Source organism: Podarcis pityusensis, assembly GCF_964106645.2.
Source record: "Podarcis pityusensis genome assembly, chromosome: 17".
In the NCBI taxonomy this organism is placed as follows: domain Eukaryota; kingdom Metazoa; phylum Chordata; class Lepidosauria; order Squamata; family Lacertidae; genus Podarcis; species Podarcis pityusensis.
This window is the reverse complement of record NC_138042.1, coordinates 36,434,427-36,459,400: the sequence shown is the minus strand read 5'-3', so window position 1 is coordinate 36,459,400 and position 24,974 is coordinate 36,434,427. Positions and strand designations below refer to the sequence as shown.

The 24,974-nt window shown below is 42.1% G+C and overlaps 1 protein-coding gene across 4 annotated transcripts in view; it reads right to left on the bottom strand.

The window, feature by feature from the left end:
* The window catches only part of PAX5 (paired box 5), a 253,791-nt gene that overhangs the window by 139,189 nt on the left and 89,628 nt on the right, over positions 1-24,974 (bottom strand). The window lies entirely within an intron of this gene.

The window sequence follows — 24,974 nt, the reverse complement described above, 5'->3', positions numbered from 1 at the left end:
ACCTCATTTCTGATTAAATGTGCAAGCTGTCAGTGGCTTGTGGTCACTGGACTAAGGGGACTAGGCTACTCACCTAAATGTTCCCCTTGTGCCTCCTTTCCAGAGCCCAGGAAGCTTTTGCCCAGCTTAGGGAGGGAGGCTCAATGCTCCGATGGGTCCAGGATCCATCTTACCATCTTCCCAAAGCCCATCTACCTTTAGGAAGGAGGGCTCCAGCCTCCTGTCAGAGCCCTGGCACCTCCTTTGCAAAGCCCAGGAAGCTTCTGCCTGGCTTAGGGAGGGAGGCACAATGCACGTGTGTGACATCATAACATCACACGCAGCGGTGGAGCAAGTCGATCGGGCGCCTGGGGCGGTGTGCATGCCCTGCGCCTAGGGGTGGGGCCAGCCACCCACAGGGTGGGGCCAGCCAGGGCAGGACACACTGTGGGGCCTCCAAGGAGTCTGCCTGCGTCCTCCCACTCAGCCGCCCTACAGCTGAGGGGGAGGCAGCGGGCGGGCTGTTTGGGGCAGCGCAGAGCCTGTGGGCACCCAAGCCACAGCGTCACTCCCAAGAGAGACGCATGGCTCGGGTGCGCTGCAGGCCCCACAGTGAGTGCCGCCTGGCATTTTGTCACACACCCCCTCAGTGATGACACCCTGGGCGACCCGCCCCCACCGCACCCCCCTTCCTCCACCCCCAGTGACATTGACCCCCCTCACAAGCCAGTGCCTCTGGCCCCAACTGTTCTACTATGAAAAATTTTACCGCACGCCACTGCAAGCTGTGAAAGTGAAATTTAGTAGCTGCCAGCAAACGTGAACAGAAACTAAAAGTGCCAGTCAGAATTTCCCTCTTGATGCAAATTGCAGCTTTGAAGGAATAATTTTTTGAAGACTAGAGCAGAGAAGGAAAGAGTTAGACTTCCTTTCTTCACACCAGCTGCAATTTCTATAATTATCAGACCTGCCTACTCCCCCACCCCCTGCAGTGGCTGCTATTTGCATATTAATGCAAAGACACATTTCACTTTGCAAGCATGTGATTGAATAACAACAGCCACCCTACTCCACCTTATTCTGGAAAAGCCACTTCAGGAGTGGGGCAATTTGTTGCTTTGCCAAATGCACAGTTCTAAGATAACACTTGTATGTATAAAATCATCCTCAGGTAAAGTAGCTGGAGATAGGAATTTGGAACAAAGCATGGTAGGTGAGCGAAGGGTTAAGGGAAAGTGCCCTCCCCACTGAGTTTCTGAACATCTTCCCCATTCAAAGCAGCACTTGGGATGGGATAGGTTGAAAGGGCCACTGTGGTTTGGTTACACACATCTGAATGTAATGTGCAGTTAGACCCTGAACACCTATCTGTGCTGCAAATATATGACTTTAATTATTAATCGACTGTCATTGCTTCCCTCAATATATCCTTAAAAATTGTAATTTGGATAGTTTGATGAGGGTGGTGACGATTCTCGGTTAAAGGTTTTTTGGCCCCAGTGACAGAGTTACAGTTCCTGAGGGCAGGGGAGGTTGAGGAGAGGGAATGGCAGGTGAACCAAAGTTGAAGACCATAGCATAGACTGACTCTAGGAGTGCATTCACATGTTCATTTTGTGTCACATGGTCCAACAGAAGGTGACCAGGAAGACTGAAAAATCAGGCTTGCCCAGTCTATGTCAGCTGGCCTGCCATCTGAAAACAACTGGATGATTCTCATGATTTAGTTCTCCATGGAATCAACTATGGCAAATAATGGTGGGGGCGAGAGACATGGCATGAATTCAGCATACGTTTTGCTTTAGGATGCAATGGCCTTTGAAAGAGAAAAAAGAAAGTTCATATATAGCAAATGTTACATTTACGTATGGCATGCACACATTCACTTTGGGCTATGCTTTGGGCCAAAGTGAGGAATTTGCTTGGGGCAACAGAAGGATTTTGTCTGTTTGGTCTCTTCTTTTTCCTTTCAAACACTATCCTTGTTACTACAAGGAAGCAGAGATGCTGAGTAACTAGACAGTATTGGGGTGGGGGTGCAGGAGGAAAAGTGTTGTTTCTCTGAAAGTCTTGCAGTATCGATACATCTCACCTACATCTCAAGCTTCTTAACTGTAGCTTTGTCCCAGATATAATATATATACAGGGAGACTAATGAACAAGAGGAGCTAGCTCTCCCACGATGACTAGCTCCTGCAGCCAGGATATATATATATATATATATAGAAGGAGAAGAATCATAATAATGAATCTTGGAAGTCCGTGCCCGAGAAGGCAGTGCTTCATCCCAGCCCCTCATGCTTTGCCCCTGGCTCCATCAGCGCAAGGTGGAATCACTCAGGCTTATTGACACTTCATCTGCCAAAGCATTCCCGCTGCATGTGGATCATCTGGTACACTGCCCGGCTTCTGGCGGCTGGACTCCACACTAAAACACCTCCCCTGAGCCTCTAGGAAAGCTGGCATCAGTTGTTACCATAACAAACTCAATTGTTCTCAGCAGTGCTCCGGCAAATAAAGTCATTAATTATGGCCCTCTCTCTTGGCCGCCGTTGGCTGGAGCGGCAATCAATGTGAAACCGCTCATTGCCTTCTCTCGGGGAGAGGAGGCAGACGCCATAAAAATAAACGGCAGCCCGAGCAGAACCCTGCCAGTAAGGCAGCAGCAGGCTGCAACCAGTAACGGCCATCACGCTGGTTCTGTGTGCCTGGCTACATTTATTTGGCCTGCCTCAGCCATGGGGGAAGGTATCCCATTAAGCAATTATTTTTATCTTATAACGTCAATTTACTTATACTGATTGGCTTCCTGCCGCCAAATATCAATTAAATTGCAAATGCCTGCAAAAACTGATTTTCTATCTTTGTGTCCCTCCTTCCCCCCCACACACACTTTCCCCTTTTTACCTCGCTGTATTTCCCCCTTCTCCTTTCCCTCCCTCTCCTTTTCTTATAAACTATGTTCCAACATAATTTAATTTATTTCCCTTTCCATATCTCAAAGGAAAATCTATATCTCCTCCTGGAAGGCCATTTGCCCTATGTTATTGGGAGCTGAGGTATCACACTATCGGACCATTTGTTTCAGCTGACTATCGGCAGCCCATCAGTGCTTCTAAAGACCTCTGCCATCTCCATGCAATTGTATCCAGGATTGCTCAGTTTATAATTTGTTATAATATATATATAATACATGCAACACACACACACACACACACAGAAACCTATGTCACCGTCAGGAGTCTATGTTTTTCTCTCAACTTCATTAGCTCCCCTCCACCCACACCACCAATACAAGCAACTTGCTTGATGAGATCTGCTTTATTAGTAAACTTGAAAAGAACTGGCTGTCATTTATTTTAACACTGTTCTTTTCTTTAAAAGATGGGGATCTAAAGAGGAGATGGGGATATCAAGAGAGGCTAGTGCCTTCTGGCAGTGTGTTCTTGTGTGATAACTGAATGAAAGGCCTTTGGAAAATGAAAAAAGGCAGGTGGGGGAAAGTGAATTCTCTGTGTGTAAACCATCAGTGGCCTCTGTGAACTCTAAAGGCTATATAACAGACTGTGTCCATGCAGCTTGAGAGCAAAAGGCATTCAGATATAGACATAACCACGGATCTGTAGGTTGCATTTGTTCAGAATGCAATCCAATACATGGCTGGGAAAGATGAACATTTTTGTCTGTGTCCATAATCAGAAGATTCTAGATGCTGTAGCTTGGTTACATAGAAGACGAAATTTCAGTAGCTACAGCTTTTCTCTCCCCTGCTAAAACTCCTTCTTACCCACAACAGTTGAATGGGCAGGAGCCCCTTTGTATCTGATCATCTTAACTTTTAAGACTTAAACACTGTGTACAAATTTACCAATGCTATGGGTCTGGTTTTTCCATATATTTTCAGCTGCAGGTCAGAGCCACCAACAGGTTTTTAAAGCTCTGCAGAAATAACTTTTAACTGGCAACATCTTGGCTCAAACACAAACCATGTACAAAAGTGGAATTTGATGCAGATGGCCCTCTTAGAGTCCCTTGAGATGTAAGGACTAAGAGAGCCGATGGTCTTCTTATCTAGTTTCCTGTTAATAAACATTATAGATTGGTTTCATAATGCATCAGTATAGCACCTAGAAATAGTGGAACTCATACATCCTACCATTACTGTAACAATGCAGATATCAATAAAAAATGCCTTCTGAATCCACAACTGAGCACTATGGATAGCTGCATGTCCAACTTTACAGCAAAATAGCCAATGATCTTAATGATCTTCGATACCTCCCTCTCTATGGAGGCGCAGATTACAGCTATAACAAAGGCGGCATTTTTTCATCTCCGCCAAGCTAAGCAGTTGGCCCCTTATCTCTCTCGCCCTGACCTAGCCACTGTGATCCACGCGACGGTCACCTCCAGACTGGATTATTGTAACTCGCTCTACGTGGGGCTGCCCTTGAGACTGACCCAGAAACTCCAGCGGGTGCAGAATGCCGCAGCGAGACTCCTTATGGGGTCTTCGCTGCGAGATCACATTCATCCGGTACTATACCAGCTGCACTGGCTCCCGGTGGAGTACAGGATCAGGTTTAAGGTGCTGGTTTTAACCTTTAAAGCCCTATACGGCCTAGGACCCTCGTACCTACGGGACCGCCTCTCCTGGTATGCCCCACAGAGGAACCTACGGTCTGCAAATAAAAACATCCTGAAGGTCCCAGGCCTCAGAGAGGTTAGGCTGGCCTCAACTAGAGCCAGGGCTTTCTCGGCTGCGGCTCCAATCTGGTGGAACGCTCTGTCACAAGAGACTAGGGCCCTGCGGGACCTGACATCTTTCCGCAAGGCCTGCAAGACAGAGTTGTTCCACCAGGCCTTTGGTCAGGGCCCAGCCTGACTCCCTCCCCTGGCAACCTGCACAGAATTTTGCTCAACGGTTGCCATTAATTTGATTTTAATTAATTTTTATAATGAAATGTTTTTAGAATGTTGGATTATTTGATTGTTTGATTACTTGATTGTTGTTAGCCGCCCTGAGCCCGGCTTCGGCTGGGGAGGGCGGGATATAAATAAAATTTATTATTATTATTATTATTATTATTATTATTATTATTATTAATTGTGCCAGCAATTTATTACAATGTGCAACAACAAAAAAGGAACTGAGGAAAGTTTGAACAACTGGCTATGTTCAGATTATAAGTACAGACAGAGAGTTGAAACCAACTAAATGTAACAGTGCAAACCCACTTGAATTGATGGAACTATGGTAGTCATATTCATTGAATTCAATGAGTCTGCTCTGTGTATGATTAGCAGTGGATATAGCCCATATCTATATGTTTTTGCAGCTGTAACACTATAGAATTAGATTCTGTATAGTTGCTAGAAACAAAAAATATGCACAAAAATATGCCCTAAATATTATATTAGGATTTCCTGCCAGGTTGATGTGTGCCATAAGAGCTACTAACATTGTGGGAAAGTGTGTGTGTGTGTGTGTGTGTGTGTGTGTGTGTGTAACTATCTCAGTTTTTGCATTTCCGAAAGATAAACAGAGTAGATGGATCTTAGAAATCAAAGTTGATTATACCAGTATAATCTTTTTTCTCCTATCTCATTTAAATAAAAAAAACTTTCTAGAAACAAGAAAAAGAGAAATCAAAGTGACTGGAGCAAATTAAAAGGCAATTAATGACCAGCACTTGTTCTGGGCCGTTCTTCAACAAGCAGATTCCTGGAGGCAGCCAGCTGCCCCTCGCTCCATTGGTTGCTACTGTTATATGCCAGGTTGGGGGGGGAGGAGGGACACCAGTACAAGAGTGGAATCCAAATTGGAAAGAATGCAAGCTATTATCTGCAGGTGCTTCACAAACCTGTCAGGCCTTCTAAAAAAAACAAACTCCACTGGATGGAACTGGGTGAATGCAACGGTGTCTTGTCTAGCCAAGTTTTGTTACTATACAGCAATTCAGCCTGTTCATCCAGAGATTGGCAGAGACTGGAAAGTTTGTTTTAAAAAGGAACTAGTTCTAGTTCTAATTCAACATGTCCAAAAAAAAGGAATTAATTCTAGTTCACATTCACCCCTTTACAAAACAAAGTAATTTGATTCACATTCAGGTCACAGTTTAAATTAATCCAAATAATCCAGAGAGAGAGAGAGAGAGATTGCATGCAGAATGTTACAACCTACTGTGCAGAAATACAAAATATACTTAAAACAACTAAGAAAACATTAAAACACAGAAACAGTGGAATGTTAATTACTGAATTTATTTCCCCCAACAATTATTATATTTATGCTTAAAGGCCCAATGAGCCTAAAGAGAAAAAAGGACACATAAGAGAATGAATTTGAATATGAAATCAAAGTACTACCCTAAACAAACTTGTGTTCAGCTCACTCGGCAATAACAGGAACAGCTTTCAGGTATAGTTCAGAAATTTTCAAACTACAGTGGTACCTCGGGTTAAGTACTTAATTCGTTCCAGAGGTCTGTTCTTAACCTGAAACTGTTCTTAACCTGAAGCACCACTTTAGCTAATGGGGCCTCCTGCTGTTGCTGCACCGCCAGAGCACGATTTCTGTTCTCATCCTGAAGCAAAGTTCTTAACCCGAGGTATTAGCGGAGTCTGTAACCTGAAGCGTATGTAACCTGAAGCGTATGTAACCCGAGGTACCACTGTAATTCAGTGAACTTTGTTAAGCCAAAGTAGGTCATTCCAAGAACTGCATGTTGGACAGTTACATCATTGCTCTCAAATGACCTTTTCCACTAGAAAGAATGCAATGGACTGATACTATAACTGGAAGCTGAAGAGAACGAAGCAGCAAAGGCAATAGCTGAAGCAGAAGTAGAGAAAACGTATGATGAATCCTACCAAACACAAGTTAGAGCAGTGGTCCTGCAACTTTTCTCTCCATGGACCACTTTAAAATTGCTGAGGATCTTGGTGGACCACTTAACGAGTTTTCTGACAGTTTTAGCAATTGTAATATTTTGTGCTGTGCTAGATGCTTTATGAATTTTAATTGTATTTTTACAGACATGCTGCAGACCACTTGAATGAAGCTCGTGGACCACTGGTGGTGCATGGACCACAGTTTGGAAACTCCTGATTCAGAGCTCATTTTAAAGCCTATGCATAGATAAGTGTTCTTATTTCTCTGCCATTACTACATTTTTCTCAGTGCCTGCGTCATAATCACAATTTTTTTTTTCATTTTAAAATTCTTACAGTTGATTTTTTTAGTTGTCCTTTTAGATATTCTACATTGGGGCATTATAGAAAACTGTTTTTATGATATTTTAATTTGCAGTTATATTTTGTTTTATTTGCATGAATTAGGGTTTTTAATTACATTTTGAAGATTGTTCCTTTCTTTTACTTTTGGCAGTGGCAGGTAAAGTGGATTGTTTTAAATCAAGGTGATTTAAATCAGCAAGGCAGGAGGAAAGAATGATTTGAATCCTTGAGCCATTTTGTGCTGATACCAATGACAATTTCTCAGATTTCTAAATGTGTTCTTTGGTCCAAAAATTTGGGGGCCCTGGTGCATACAATGCTGCCCCTTTCCATTTTTCTTTGCATAATTCTTTAAAGATTGTTTCTTGTTCAGACTAGAGAGAGGCCACTGATGCAGAAATGAAAGAGGAAACTCCGGAAGATCACTAAAAAAATGTATTTTTAGCCCACCGTGTTTTGAGTCAGTAACTCTTCTCCAGGATTACTGGTTGAACAAAGCAGCCTTCTGTACTGTCTCATTCTTTATTAAAACAAGGGATAATTTTAGTCACAGGGTCGCTTTTTCTTTCCCCCTTCAGCAATTTCAAGGCCTCAAAAAAATAAAAATAAATCCAGACCGTGGGCAAAGGCATAATCTGCCTTTTAGTAAATCTGGTCCTGAGTGAAATCTGAATTAGGAACTTTCCAGTTTACACTCCTAGGGCATTTTCACACATGCAGCTTAAAGACCTATAAAGTTGATAATATGAACTGGAAAACTGTGTTGAATGGAGCATTTGCATTACAAATGTTTTCCCTCTGTTTCCTCTTGTGCATCAATTAGCACAGGGGAGGCTCAGTGCCAATTTAAGCTTCATGTATCAATATGCTGTTAAACACTTAACTACACTGGTTCATGTGGTGAGTCTGGAGCTTTTCATTTCAGAAACTGCAGCAAACAATCCTGGGAATCAGGTCCTCTCTTCGCCCCTCATGGAATACTGCATGATGTGGCTTCCAGACAACCTGTTTTCTGTTCATTCCCCTTGACTTGTTTGCACATAGTTTGCAGGATAGTTAGACAATGTCAGCTATTTATTGAGCATTCATTCTGATTACGGTAGTTTGTGGGGAGGTTAAATGATGTTGTATCAAGCAAAAACCTCGGAATAATAACGTAAGGAGCATATTTTTAACACATTCGCCACTGAAATAATAAACTGGCAACATAGCCACTGTTATCAAATTATGAATTTAATAAAACCTGCTGCTTGATTGGGCTGTTTGTTCACACACAAAATGCACATAGAAGTATAATCTTAATTCAGAAATCCAACCATTGCTGCATTTGCTGGGGTCACATAGCACAAATCACATATCCATGTTCTTTAAAGGATTATCAGATGGAAAACTGAGTGGATGTATTAAACCCTGAATGCCAGCAGTTTATAAGCTGCTTTTGCCAAATGTAATTAATACTGGAAGAGTTACAAAACAGAATCTCTCAGGAAAATAAGGCAGCATAAATTTTATTACAGGACAGAACAGTTATTTATTTCAGCAAGGCAGAACAGTTACCCTCATGGCAAGCAAGAGAGGATGTAGGGTTCTGAGCATAAAGTAGCTGGCAGCCTGCCACAGTAACAGATAGGCCATTTGCCTCAAGGTCATAACCACCCTGACGATCTGTCCTGCTGCATGAGCAAAGGAAGCTATTTGAAAGAAGCAAAGACCTTTCCCCTGCAAAGAAAAAGAAAGACTTGCACCCTACTTTAGAGACTCCTCTGCACTAGCACATTGCAGCCATTGTGCCAGCATCATATCACAAATCATGTTATAGCAAAAACAGAGGTAAAATCAGCAACAATATTCTTTCTGACTCAGTTCAGTCCAGTCTACACTACAAATACAAACCAATTTAAAGCTGTTTGGAGTTTTTGGTTCTCTGCCTGCAAGTCCATTTTGGCCAAGCCACATCCATCTGCCCTACACCTGTCTTCATCTTGGGCATGTAGTTGGGGCAGGTAAAGGCATAGCTCCCTGCCAGAAGCAGAATTTGTGGACAATGCTGATCAATTCATTGTTGGTGCTTGCAATGCCCCGTGCCTCTGTAAGTACCAACCCATCATGGATGCTTGCAAAGGGAAAGCAGGGTGTTCCAGGCATCAACAACCATATGAGCAAAGGAAATTGGGCTACCTGACATCATTCTGATGTCCATGATTGGCAGATGGGCAGTCCCACAAAAGGTGCAGGAGGTAAGGATCGGGCCTTCATAAGTCTCCACCAGCATGATGGAATGCATAGACTTAGAGTGTTGGACTACAACTGGTGAGATGCTAGCTCAAATTCCTGTGCACTGGATTTAACTACTAACACAATGGGGCTTTCCCCTTCCTCCTTCAACCCCAGTGGCGTAGCGTGGGTTGTCAGCACCCAGGGCAAGGCAAGTAATTTGCGCCCCCTAACCCGTGGATTTGCACCCCCTAACCCTAACCCCCAGATGTTGCGCCCGGTGCTGCCGGCCCCCCCTGCACCCCCCCCACTACGCCACTGTTCAACCCCCAACCCCAATTAAGCTCAGGGGTGGAGGTTAGGAAAATCCTTAGAACAGCATGTGTCGGGAGGAGATAGAAAGTGAGGGAAGCTTGAGTTGATGAAACGTTTGTCTTAGCACAACCTTGCAATCCTCCCCAGCTGACCTTGAGTCAGTCATCAACCTATCATACCTCACAGGGTTGTTCTGGGGATAAAATGGAGGTAAGAGAGAATTATGTGGGCTGCCCTGGGCTCCTCAGAGTAAGTGTGTAACATAAACATAATAAATAAATAGCGTGAGTGCTGAGAGGGTAGGAAATGAACGCAGAAAAGCAGCTTAAACCCATGGATCAACAATTAGATTTGTTGGCTCAAACTATAATTGGGGTTCTAAATTATGGTTAGTGGAAATCATTATTTCTAGTGATGTCTGAGTTGAGCCATATGTAATAGGAATGACATTGGGGGTAATAATGAAAAGTCAAAAGGTGTGTTTTCCATTTCCTCAGTGATTGATTCAATTTTCATTGGCTGTCTGAACACGTTACATAACTTAAATAGCAAGGTAAAAAAAAACTTAAAGAACCCCTGGATGGTTAAGTCCAGTCAAAGGCAACTATGGGGTGTGGCGCTCATCTCGCTTCAGGCTGAGGGAGCTGGCATTTGTCCACAGATGACTTTCTGGGTCATGTGGCCAGTATGACTAAACCACTTCTGGTGCAAAGGAACACCATGACGGAAGCCAGAGTGCCCAATAATGCCGTTTGCCTTCCCGCTGCAGCAGTACCTATGTGCTGGTCCCGGGGGGAAGGTTACAGTTGGCGTGGTCAAAGTCCGGTCCTGGGTCACGAGTCTGGAAGCAGTTCACAAAGAGCGAGGCGGGGTCCGAAGCAGGAAGCCAGGCGGGGACGGGAACTCTGGAAGGACAGGTCTGGGTCCGGGCAGAAGCAGGTATTCAATGACGTTGCTCCCGCAACCTGGGACCAGGCTGACTGGCCATTATCTTCTCTGAGGCCAGGGGCGGTCCCGGCCCCCAGGAGACCCGCCTCTCCTGGCCTTAAGGCGAGCACTCCTCCTGGGAGAAATCAGTTCCCTCCGCCTCTCTGCCCTGAGCCTTTGCAGCTCAGGAGAGGCTGGAGGGTTACTGGACCCACGGGGAGACTCACCTTCCCCTGACAGGGCTGGGAGAGGCGCACCTGTAGGCACTGTGTCCTCAATCACCTCCAGAGCCAGAGTGGAATCACCTGGTGCCTGCTCCTGAGGATCCAGCACAGGTGCAGGCGCTTCAGATCCAAGGTCCTGCCCCAGCTCAGCCGGCCCTGGAGGCGGGGACTCCTGTGCAGGCTGGGGTTCCTCCGGTTCAGCCTCTGAATCGGATTCCCAGGCCATCACAACCTATTTATCTACTTGCACTGACATGCTTTCAAACTACTAGGTTGGCAGAAGCTGGGACAAAGCAACGGGAGTTCACCCCGTCATACAAATTCAAACCACCAACCTTCCAATTGGCAAGCCCAAGAGGCTCAGTGGTTTAGACCACAGCGCCACCAGCATCCCACCCAACTTATATAGCATAAGGATGTCAACCAAGTTGCTGCAGCATAAGTATCTGCTGCCTCTCAACAGCTCCTGCAGAAATTCAGGTCTGAGCTGTAAGCAAAATGCCAGTGTGCTATATATATAAACAATTAATTTCATCATCTCAGCCTGAAAACTGGTGAAGAAGAGTGGGGAGGTAACACATTGCTGTACAAGTTCCTCATTAAGCTATATAAGTGATTTCAGTATGTACCAATTAATTACCTCTATTTTTTTGTTTATAGAATCCCAAATTGTTTACTCCATTATTTTGACAAAGTCAGCATTAGTGCAACAGTTTTAAATCTCACTGTGTCATTTGTTTTATTGGAGAGAAGGGTGTGCGCACATGCGTATTTTCCACACTTCTATTTCAGTTACATTTACTGTACAGATGTAAACAAGTTTAAAACCAGTTCAGCTATCATAAGCTTATCAGTAAGAGGTCAAACAATGTTAAGAAAACCTCTTGTCCTTCCATGGAAATACAATGCCCAGAGTTTCCTGGATGAGAGCCATGAAAGTTAAACTTTGGATGCAAAGTTAGGATTGTCTCAGAATCTTAGGAAAAATAAATAAAGTTATGCAGCCTGTCCTATGTCTGTTCCCTTAAAAGCCTAAGGCTAATTTTAAAGGAAGTGTGCATAGGATTGCAACATAAGTAGTGATGAATGCCACTGACCATTTGTTTGCTACTTATAGCAATTAGTTCAGAACTACTGGTTTTGGTCAATTGTTATTCTTTGCTCTTTTTTCAGCCATTGTTGCAAGCACGGATTTTGCTGCATTGGTGCAACACTGCAATGTGTGATGTTACAGTAGCAAGGTGGCTATCCTATCCCCTTCCCTCCCCAAACACAAAACATAGGTTCAGGCTGTTAGGCACACATCACACAACTATGAAATAATACTAGGATTTCCACTAATTCTTTTTAATAGTTTTAATCTCTTTGGAGCCTTCTTAAGACGACAAGTACCAACGACAGGATAGGAGTTGACAACACACCCATGGAAGAAAATTACACTTAACTAAATCAATTAAAGTGTCTGAGGAAAGATGCACACAAGAAAGGGCAATCAAAGGGCAACACTGTGTATACTTGGTGTGTGTTAATAAGGAAACAAACCCTAGAAACGGAATAAAACAGTCCTATCAGACTTATTAGTGAATACATACAACTGACCTCAGTCCATACCTCTCAGTAAAGATTCGTAGGTTCTGACTGTAAGAACCAGAATGAGCAAGCCAATTTAAATGGAGCATGGGACATTCGTGATCAGATCTCTGAATGCTTTCTTTAAATAACAATTTAAGAAGCATCCATAGGGGCATGGGATGAACTGGGTCAGGGCTGCAATGTTGTGGGGGAGTGATTTAACCCTTTCCCTCATGTCATTTCCAGCGGCAGACTTCGGGCTTTCAAATTTCAATGGTACCTTTGCAGCGCCTCTCACCTTCCATTCTAATTCATTGTTGTGGTGCCCCCCTGAGCCACCCTCTCGGCTTGGCATCCAGTGGAGGCAAACCGGTTGCGCTCCCCTAAATCCACCTGTGCCATTTCTTCATCTAATATTCCTTTCTCAAAAGTTGCTATTGGTCTCCTGGCAAAGCATACCTCAGGTTTTCCCCAGCAGAGAAAATACATTTGTGGGGAGGGGGGGTGATGTAGATAAGGAAAATGGTAAAGTGGGGAAAGGTTAAACTCCCTCTTCCTCAACTTCATGGTCCCAATCTCATTCTGAAGGCAGCCCTGTTTAGGGAAGCTTTTAATGTCTGATGCATTGCTGTATTTTGATATTTTGTTGGAAGCTGCCCAGAGTGGCTGGGGAAGCCCAGCCAGATGGGCGGGGTATAAATAATAAATTATTATTATTATTATTATTATTATTATTATTATTATTATTCTCTTCCTCCTCCCCAATCCTTTGTGATTAGCTTTTATAGGGCCAAAATATGCATGAAGAGGAATTGTGTGTATTTTTAAACACCTTTGCACCATCTGCATTTAAAGTGAGGGTGTTTTACACCAAGTAGAGTTGCATATAAAACCCATCCCATCCCTATGCTTACTTTGTAGCACTCTATCACTTTCCACCATTTTCTCCCAGATCATGGACAATAGGACTTGTAGTCCAACATCTGGAGAGCCACAACTAGAAATTAGTTGCCCCTTAGTTAAGCCCATTCTTCTCCCCCAGGATCCCTGCCTGCTGTGGGGGACAAGTCTCTAGCTTTGCTCCAAGGATTGGAGTAAAGCATAGAAACAGCAGTTTCATCCTCATTAAGTAGTACAGACCCTATCTTTAGGCATGGAACTGGCATTCCTGCCAAGAAAATAACAACAAAGTTAAGTAGCAAATTCAATTAATATTTTTTAAAAAAACAACAACACAGAAACAATTGTGGACTCTTGTGTAAGCAGATTATAGAAAGCAGCAGAGACTTTGGAAATTTAAATGCAAGTCAGTAGTAAGACAGGGAAAGAATGAATTTAATGGCAAATCACTGGAAATATCATGGGTGGCAACAACAAAAGGTATTTAAAATGCACCAGAAACAGAAAGCTAATCGGGGAGGATTATGTGAGAGAAGTGTAAAAAAAAATGCTAACAGAAAATTATGAAAATGCAGAAACAGTTTTGTGTGTTTTTTTAAAAAAAAAAATAGCATAGTCCAGCCAAAGTTAAGCCATAGCTGTTTAACTGAGTGAACGCTTTACATGTAGGAGGTATCAGGTGGAATCTCCAATATCTGTATAGTCAGAAGTCTTTCCCAGGTACTAAGCCTGGGAAAGAGAAGTGTGCGTATCTGTGCTCTCAGCCTCAAAAAAGGAACGCCTGGCAGAATAGTGGCCCTGGTAATATACTTTGGAGATAGGCAGAGAGAGAGAGAGAGAGAGAGAGAGAGAGAGAGAGAGAGAGAGAGAAATGGCTTGAGGTCAGGATTTTTGAAGGACTCCTTCCTCCCATATAAACCAGCCAGCCCACTACAATCATCATCAGAAGACTTGTTCCAGGTGCCACAACCAGTGGATGTAAGTCGGCTGGGACAGGGCACAGTCCGAACCAACTCAGTTGTGGTGCCTCAGTTCTGGAATTCCCACCAGGCCTTTGACCTGTTTAAAATTCTTCCTATCTTTTGTCTGTCTGTTTTAATGTTCTAACTTTTTAGTTTTTGTATTGTATGCCCCTAACGTTGGAAGCCACCATGAAGGCCCTTTTCAGGACCAAATAAATACGTTTATAAACTAACTAAAGACAATGGCAGCGAGGATATTTTTTTCCTGGCATAAGCAAACAGTCAACTCAGATGTTTATACTGCTCTTTCCCCACCTTTTGGTGGTGCAGGCCAAGAGCAAACACAAATGAGTAGAAAATGTCCCAAAGTCATGTGCTTGATTTAAATAATAAGCTGCCTGGATATGGGGGCGAGGATGTGACACATGTAAAATACAGGCAAATCCCAGCTAGTAATATCCATAACATATTGGCCAGCCTATAGTATGTGTGGCTTGTCCCATTAAGAGACATGTCTGGTATGTGTAATAGCTGAATAAGAGCTATGTAGTCTTGCCTATATAGCAAGTCACATCTGCTATGCGAAATTATTGTTCTGCTGTCCATGAATAAAAAGAACTACTGAAGCTCTCCTGACTCCTGCTGCTTCCTGCTACTAGAGAAGACCCATTGCAAGGTTTCCTCATACACTGCGTACCCTTCCCAAAAACACCGGGTGCTACCCAGCCCTGAACAGCTGCTGAATATGAAGATGGATTATTTTAGGGACTAGTTACAGAAGCAACAAGAAGCAAATAAGAAGAAGCAAAGGTTCAACAGGAAACAAACAAGTTTCACAACAGAGAGAGCTAAAAAAGTAGTTATGACTTCTGCCTTGCAAGCCCTTCTCGGGATTGTTATCATTCAGGGATTTTTTTCTACATTCTAATAAAGGCCAGTTCACACTAGAGACTGAGCTGAGGTCACTCAAAATAGTTTCATTTCCACTTAGGATGAATAATGTCTCTGCTTCCTTGGGGATTTCGCTGGTTTTTCTTTTATTTATTTGCCAGTTTCAATTCCCTTGGAACTTTATGTCTTTTAAGACTGGAAGCTACCTTTCCCAAAACAGTCGCATAAACATTTTTTCCTGCACATCAGTTAACTATTACTGTTATTCTTAACCAAAAGTTAACCGGTGAAGTTCACAGGGCCACGTGATATCAGTTTTGTTCCAGTTGCACTGTATCCCAATATGCAAGACTTTTCACAATGAACAGGGGGTTCCCATGCTGTAAATATTAAATATTTAGTCTGCCACTTTCTGTATTTTATATATTATTAAATATACAGCATGTCACTTCCTATATTTGCTTGTTTGTTTATGCTTTCGGTATTTTTAATAGAAAAGCAGTATTCAAATTTTAAATATATATATGATGTTCATGTCCAAAAAATGACACCACTCCTCTGGTGTGATTGCTTCCCTTTCCTATTTATTAAACAGAGGGAGAAGAAAGAGTAAAAGAGCACAGCCAGGAATAATTCTACACCTACTCTGCAGCAGAATTTTTAATGGGTTCTAAATGCATAATTGGTCATGTCGTAAGCTTCCTTTTTAAATGAGAATGTCAGCAGGCTGCGGCAAAATGTAATGTTCTGGGCTGCTCCACTCAAGCCTGGCAGCAGGTGTCACAATTCACCTCCTTATACTTGGCCCATTGAAAGCAGATTTTATCCAATTGACCTTCACTAAGAGGTCAACTGACCCATAATTACAAAACTGAAGTTGCTTGGCTGGAACTGTTTTACGGGCCTGCACCTGCAGATTTGCACCAGCCACTGAACACGCTGATCTCTTTCTCCTTTAATGTAACGCCTACTAGCACTGCATAGCTGAGCAGTAGACATATGATTAGATTTATTTTACAAGTCAAACTAAATCTATTGTCAGGTTTGGAATTTACTTATATGGACAGAACAGAGCGCACATAAATCTTACCTTTTTCTTGCTTTTCATCCCTTCACCCCTTAATACCACTACTGTAATTTGTTGCTTTTGTATAACAAATTAAAAATAAAAAGTCATTATTGGTCCAAAGAGGAATTGTATACAGTTGAGTCTCAAAGAAACAGAAATAGGTGTGAAAATGAACATAAAATATTTTTTCCTCAAAGTAATATTCACTTCTGACATAAAACAGAAAAAAACCTATAAGCACAATAATTTCTGACATAATTCTTGAACTTTTAATAGGTGCACAGAAAATATATATTTTGGAACTAATGATAAAATAATGTGGGAAATTACAGCTGCTAAAATTCTACATAAAATCACGAGCGCTTTCTTGTATCTGAATCTGCTAATCCTAGTAAATTGGTCAGCCCATTGTTTAATCGAGTAGGTCTGTGGTTCACAGAGTTTGACCTCTTACTGTTGCTCAAGCCAAGCCTTGTTATGCTTCCCTAACTTTTCTCCAACTCAGGCCACTGAGACAGCAGCAACCTTTTTTCTCCAGTTTCAACCTACTGATTTTCATTCATATGTTTGTAGCCTCAAGACTAGAACATGATTAATACATTCTTCTAGGGGTTGTCCTTCAGGAATACTTCAGAACTATAGCTAATGCAGAATGTGGCTCTTCCTGATTGGTGGTGAGTCATCAGGAGCTCATTATAATGTGTTCCAGGGTTCACATAAGAATATGGCAATTACTTTGCTGTATGAGAGCATGATTGTGTCCGCACTAGCCCTTTGTTCTTGAATTGCCATCCTCTCTTCACACACTGGGAATTCACCAAACATTGTTTTCAAAGAATTGCATCTCAGTGTTTTCTATGTTTTTATGATTTGTGACTCTTTCCATTCTCTTCAGCTAATGAACAAAATTGCAACACCAGCCTCTCCAATGTGGATAGGCAAATTTGCTATTGAGGCTTTTCAGGTAAATTCTCATTTAAAGTGAAAGCTTCCTGTTTGCAGAATCAGTCCACTTTATTGCTTCCCAGTCAACGTGGCTGAGGGAATTAATGGACAATTTAGTCTTTTCATAAGTCTAAGAAATATTTTAAAGTACAGTGATTTAAATAATAATTTTGAATATATCCTAGACCAAGCCATTGAGAGCCAAGTTTAGAGATGGCTCTAAAGAGGTGTAAAAACTAGAAAGAAAAGCCCTACCAAAGTCTGTTCAGTCTGTCATCCAGGATTTCCCCATCATACTGTATACTCCACTTTTTATCTTAGTCTGTAATCTGCTTGGGGGCAGGGATCGACATTTGTCCATTCAGCCACCCTGACACTACCATATAAAAATAGGTAAAAAGGTAAAGGTAAAGGACCCCTGGACAGTTAAGCCTAGTCAAAGGCGAATATGGGGTTGTGGGGCTCATCCTGCCTTCAGGTCGAGGGAGCCATCATTTGTCCACAGACAGCTTTCTGGGTCACGTGGCCAGCATGACTAAACCACTTCTGGCGCAACAGAACACCGTGACAGAAACCACAGCAGCGCACGGAAACACTGTTTACCTTCCCGCCACAGCAGTACCTATTTATCTATTTGCACTGGCATGCTTTCAAACTGCTAGGTTAGCAGGAGCTGGGACAGAGTAATGGGAGCTCACCCCGTCGCACGGATTCGAACTGTCAACCTTCTGATCAGCAAGCCCCAGAGGCTCAGTGGTTTAGACTACAGTGCCACCTGCTTCCCTCTCATATAAAAAAATAAGTAACAAGTCAACGGTATATAATATAAGGCAGAACCATAACTAACTTACTAGAATAAGTTTGCATCCTAATAAAGTGGCATCCCCATCCACTCATTTTATCCTCTTATTAGTTTGGGGGTTGATGTGGAGAAAGTAAGCCAACAGAAGTACTTTGACATCATAACCAACAGAATGGATAAGAGTTTTCCATCATATGAAAGAGATAAGAAAATACCCCCGCTTTCTCTCCCACCTTTAAGCTTCCGTGGGGGTTTTTTAGTTATTTTCGGATAATTTACATATTGTAGAGTTAAGCAACTAAATGCCAAGTACATGAAGAGTTTAACTAATTTAATGTATCCACATGGTGTGGTTTGGATTGCTTACAGCAGGAAATGAACATATAAATATTTAAGGAAGGAAAGTGTTTAATGCTCTATTTTAAGTTGCCACTTTCTACGCCTGTGTAAAAAAAAAGCAGAACACATGTAATAAAATTAGTGTGTGTGTGTGTGTGTCTGTGTGTACATTTTAATATTTCCAGTAAAGAAACCCTCACTCACTACTATTTGCCTATAAGGCATAAACTAAGATGTTTTTTTCTTTTCGTTCCTCTTTTATTTGGGGAGCGGATGGGTATTAGATGGAAGGCATTAGCATTTAGCTGAGCATCCTGTGCATGTTTCTGTATGTGGGGGGGGGAGGGGTTCTGCCTGGGGGAGGGGAAAGAAGGCTTCAATAGGTGGCCCTGAGAGGCCTAGCAGAAACCAACACTCCCAAAGATCAAAGTCACAGCCACAGAACAGAGCGGCAGCAGTGCTGCTTGCCACCCGGTCACTCTTTCAATGCGGGCAGCTATTCATCGACAGATCATGCCTGTCATTGCTGTTTGCACCCTCCACCATCAGCACCACTGCCATTCCTTCCCAGAGAAGGAGGGGGGTAGAATTCATTATCCATTAATGAGCTCTTCACAGAACCTGATCCCCGTGGCAAACACGGTTCCATTCATAAAACCTCTCAGAGGCTAGCCAAAAGGGGACACAAAAGCAGCCATTTCACAGCCAGATAGCACACCATCTTGTTCTGGTTTGCCCCCAAATATACACACACAGCAGTTGTGAATGGAAGGGTAACAAACAGAAAAGAAGTGAAGGAGAGAAAGGCAACAGTGATGGAGTTATATCTGACAAACATACACACACACACACACACACACACACACACACACTCAGCAGAGCTAGCTTCCCAGAGCTGTCAAATAAGCTGAAACTATTGTCACCCCAAAGAACTGGATTTATTGATGTAGGGCCAGAAATAGGGCATCAGATTAATTAAACAGTGTTTGTAAGATCGTTTAGAACTTATTAAGGATGAGAAAAAGCTGCTTGGGGGTGTGCAGGAGAATCAAGCATTTGTCACTACTTATTTGGGGCTTTGTGGTTGGATATTCTTTCCACAGAGTGTTACAATAAAAAATATAAATACATGTTACAATAAAATACATAACGTTAGCACCAGCCACATCCAATTAGCTAGTGTTGTGTAATTAAGGCTGAAATCCTATGCTCACCTACCTGGGAGTAAGCCCCATGAGTTGTGAGCCAGGAATTGCCTGATTTGACTCCCACCTCTTATATTGTCAAACTTGCCTTTGAGCAACTGCCCTCAGCCTCAGTCACCGCCTGCAATCTTTGATATGGGAATAATAATGTTGCCCTACTATGCAATGATATTGTTTCTGGGATAATACATATAAAATACTTTGAGCACTTTTAAAAGATTAAAAACAAGAAGAAGAAACCACAGCTAGAACTCTAAATTTTAAAATGCAGGCAGCTGAGTGAAAGTTCACATCAACACACTAATGCTTAAAACTTTTTAATCCAATGGTTAATTCTAATGCAGGTTCTACCGCATGTAGACATGACCACCTAATGTCCAATAAGCATGGAAGCAACACACAGAGTCTCAGTTCAGAAGGAAATCCTTCAAAGAACACCTAACCATTGAAGTACTGGTTCTCACTGTGGAACCCATTTTGGGCAACATGAGAATGGGCCTTTTCTGTGGGGGCTCCCCACTTGTGGAATGCTCTCCCCAGGGAGGCTTGCCTGGAGCCTTACTTGCATATTTTTAGGCACCAAGCAAAAACATTTCTCTTCTAGAGCCAGTGTGGTATAGTGGTTAAGAGCGGTAGACTCGTAATCTGGTGAACTGGGTTCGCTTCCCCACTCTTCCACATGCAGCTGCTGGGCTAGTCACACTTCTCTCAGTCTCTCAGCCTCACTCACCTCACAGAGTGTTTGTTGTGGGGGAGGAAGGGAAAGGAGATTGTTAGCTGCTTTGAGACTCCTTCGGGTAGTGATAAAGCGGGATATCAAATCCAAACTCTTCTCCCAGGCCTTTGCCTAATTAAACAGTCTATGACCTTTTAAACTGGGGGGATTGTGTAATAAATAATAATAATAATAATAATTTATACCCCACCCATCTGGCTGGGTTTCCCCAGCTACTCTGGGCAGCTTACAGCACATATAAAAACATTGTAAAATATCAAACATTAAAAACTGGGCTGCCTTGTGTAGTTCTTTATCTCCTTGACATCTGATGGGACAGCGTTCAACAGGGAGGGTGCCACTAAAAGCCTTGGATGAAGGGTGGTACAGAAATTTAATAAATAAAATGCCCCCCAGCAGAACAGGATCTGGATTTGTCAGCGTATCTGCATTCTCAGCATCCCTATCTTCCCAACCTGATTGAGAAAGAAACAAACCCAGAGACCACTGCTTTTTTCTAATGATATTTCCCTGTGTATGTTGTGTAAGGAGTGGGTCAGATCCCAGCATAGGAAACGTGCTCACCTATGGAAAAGATTATTGGTGTTGGGTTACAATATAAAAATACATTCAGGAGAGACAAGCTCCCTAGAGTTGGCTCCTATGTATGAAACAGTATTAAAAACTATTCCTCATGCATGTGGATGAGACATCAAAGAAGAAGAAGCCAATATCCATCACACCTTTTTTAAACATATAAGTGTTGCACTTGGTATTTCCTGGATCAAGATACTGCATTCTGCCTGAGTGCTCTTCATTTGATGTTTTGAGTGGACAGATTCCCTGGCTGACTTCTCAGGATATCTTTAAACCTGAACTAAAAAACTGGTTCAACTACATCTCAAATGCTCTGAAGATCAGGTCTCTTTCTGAGAGGTGGGGAGTTTAGGAACATCTTGAACAACAACATTTTACAGTTTTATGAACAGGCTTGTAGCAGCTAGAGATATTCTACAAAGTACGGTAAGGCCTGCACTGGTAGAGCATGAGACTCTTAATCTCAGATGGATCTGAGTCCCATTTGGGCAAAGGATTCCTGTATTGCATGGAGTTCAACTAGATGACTCTCATGGTCCCTACCAACTCTACAATTCTTTGATTCTATTATTCTATGATCAGGCCATGCCATATATCCATCCTTAACTGTGTAGTGGAGAGCAGAGGATCAAAATTATGTATAAACTGAATTTGCACAAATTTGCAATGTTAAGAATGTAAGAGAAAGTGCCCCCTCTCACATGTATTTACAGTAGTTAGGATACTGCAACATATCGCAAATTATACTGAAATAGTTACATATCTATATTGCTTATAAAGACTAAGGCCTTCTCAGGACCAAAACTATTTTATATTTATCCTGTCAAAAATTGTGTTTTGTGCTGAAATTTAAGTTCTGTTACCAATATTTCAGCATTTTGCTCACACACCAAGAAATATATTCTGATAGTGTCCTCTTTTACTGCACGTGTGTGTGCACAGTAACTTAAAGTTGTTGGATCTGAAGTTTCAAATGTTTTTGCCTCCTTCTCTAGGGTCTCCAGGTAAAATCTTAGGGGCAGGTGCCAGGCATTTTTTGATTGGGATGGTGAGAATATTTGCTTTTGGCTCCACTTCTGTGTCTATCAAGTTGAATTCCTGAATCACCAGACTGTGCCACAGGCTCCAGCCACCAATCAGCTGGGCACCATCCATTATCTCCTAGGGTCCTTTCTCTGAGTTATAGGGACTACAGCTCTAGAAACTTGGCTAATCTCTATCTACACTTCATGTCTGTACTGCTCTCCTGCAGATGGTAGTAATCACATTGCAACATGAGGGATACAGTCTTTGTGCATTCTAAACTGAAGCTGGCATGAGATAGATGCTCTTATTTGCTATATTGTTCATTTGTCTAGAGTTACTGGGCTTCTGTTTAAGATAGTCAAAGGAAATACAGCAGTTTTTCAAAAGCTTGATCTGGCTAATCCAGCCACATTCCCACTGAGATGTTGTTGTTGTTTTGGTCATGTTATCACTATACAAATTGAATTTGTATTTTTTTCCCTCATGGCTGCCAATATTTTTAGATTGGGTACATTATCTTGCAAGGAGAGGATTGCTGCAAGAGTTTTATGTGCAATCTAACAGGTAGCAAGATAATCCCCAGTGTTAATGTTCCTTCCTCCTTTTAATCTTTTGAAGCTGTTTGTGTACCGATGGACAAACTGAAGAACGACTGTATTTTTCTGCCTATAAGATGCCCCCATGTATAAGACGCCCCCTATTTAGGGGGGACTCCAAATTAAGAAAACACCCCTCAGCACTACCCGTGTATAAAACGAGCCCCAATTTTAAACCTAATTTTTGGGTAAAAAAACCTAGTCTTATACACGGAAAAATACAGTATTTCCTGCCTGCCTGCCTGCCTGCCTGCTGGTCTCTCAAACCAGTACAGGAACTAAAGCAATGGTGTGAAGACTTATTGTACGCAGAGCAGAAGATTGCCAGCAGTTCAAGTCTTGTAAGAGGAATGCAGAACTCTGCAGTTGTAGGATCTTAGAGTCTTGAGGGAAGAGGACAGTGTTAGAACCAGTATGGGGCAGTGTAGATCGCTGGACAAGGACTAGACAGACCCAGGTTCAAATCCCTATTCAGAGAAGGGGATGGAGAAAAAGGAGAGGTGGAATCTCAAAGATACCCAGGAACAAAAATTTAATAGCTCAACACATTTCATATACGGTATATTCTTCCTTAGGGGCACTTAGATACAGCATGCTGTGTCCTCAGCTGAGTTTCTGTGTACCTTTGAGATGCCAGCTTTCCTTCTCCCTCCCCTGTCATATTGGTGCCATTCCTATTTTTTCCTTTTCAAATCCAGATGAAGATCATGAGGATAAAATGGAGGATAAGAAGAACCTCAGCAACAGTGCTCTGAGTTCCTTGGAGAAAGGGTGAGATTAAATTGTGTAGAAGTTACTCATTTTATCTCACAACACCTTTGTGAGGTAGGTTAGGCTAAGGTCACCCAGATTGTTTCCTGGCAACTGGGAACTGGAACCCAGGCCCACTCATCCACCGGGTCCCAGTCCTGCATCCTAACCACTATATCATCCAGGCTTTCCAAATTATAATATTCCAGATATTTAATATTTGTCATTCTGCATCTTATACTCTGTTTCTCTGGGCAGCCCCCAAATAGAACATCCAGACACACTTGGAGGATGTTTGGAATAACACAACCATCTACGGGCTCCTTCAAACAACCTGTTTAGCATTCATCCTGATTTGCTCACACAACATCAGAAAGTTAGACTATAACCACTCGTTATTGAACATTCCTTCTGAGTTGTTTGCAGGGTAGTTATTCAATGAGCATTCATATTGATTTGCTTACCAGGGTTTTCATACATCTTCCTGTTAATCATTTGTTCACCCTAAACTTTTCAGAGTATTTCCCCATCACTTTCCTAACAGCAAAAAGTATGTGTGTATTTCTAAGTGGTTTTGTTGCAGAATATTTTAATCCACTGTAAATTTCTGGTATGTGCTTGAATCAGTTCCACAAAAGTAGTAAGATACTTGAGGCACCCTACAAGTCTGCACTGGTGTGAAAGGCACAGACCATAGCAAATTCTACAGGGACACAGGCTATACTCTTACAGCCACCCAAAACAAGAATTTCAGATAATGGCAAGGTGGCAGCTCATGTGCCTCTTTGAAAAGAGACATAGGCTGTTTATCCAATAAGAAAATCACCTCATCCTAGGAAGAGATTGTGAAACAATCACAAAAGACCGTGTACAGTCCAGCTCAAAACCCAGATAGCATTGCAGGCAAAGCTCAACAATATACACATTCCAATATATACATGGAATTCCAGTGTACACATGGAATTCTTGGCAACACGAAATATAAACACCCAGAGCACATATCCATACATGCATATGCACACACAGCAAAAACTGCCCTGCAAAAAAAGAAAGGAATCAGAAGGCAAATAATAAAGAAATAAAAATTACAAAGAAGCCCATACTTTATCCCCAGCATCTCTCTCTATAAAGAAGTTATTAAACAAATTTCTAGTGATATATTTAACATACCATGAACGCATAAACAAAATGTAAAAAATATAATTGCATGAACTATAATAAAGAAATTCCCATACCCTTCTCAACATTACAAATATTCTTTAAACTAGCAAATTAGAAAGATCACCTAAGCAGCTTTCATTGGTTTGGAAAAGGGGTGGGTATTTCAATCCAGTTTTGATTTCTTCTTAGGTAATGGAGTGGTAGGTGTTCAGCAAATGCATGCATCTTGCACATTTATAACACAGTGTGTTAAGCTTTATTGTCCTTCTTTTAATAGTGTATACCAGCAGGGGGCGGGGAGGGGGAGTCACAGGAACTAGGAGAAATATTTGCAAAGATCAGTTTGTAAGTATAATTAGTCACTTGTTGTGCCTCTAAATTTTATATATGCAGACACAACTTGCATATATTAGATTGTTCATTGGCATCATGTGGCTATTCTTTGGCAAATAATAAGTGAAAAATACTGCCTTCAAATTATGCACTATCAATACTACTACAGTGGTACCTCTGGTTACGAACTTAATTCGTTCCAGAGGTCCGTTC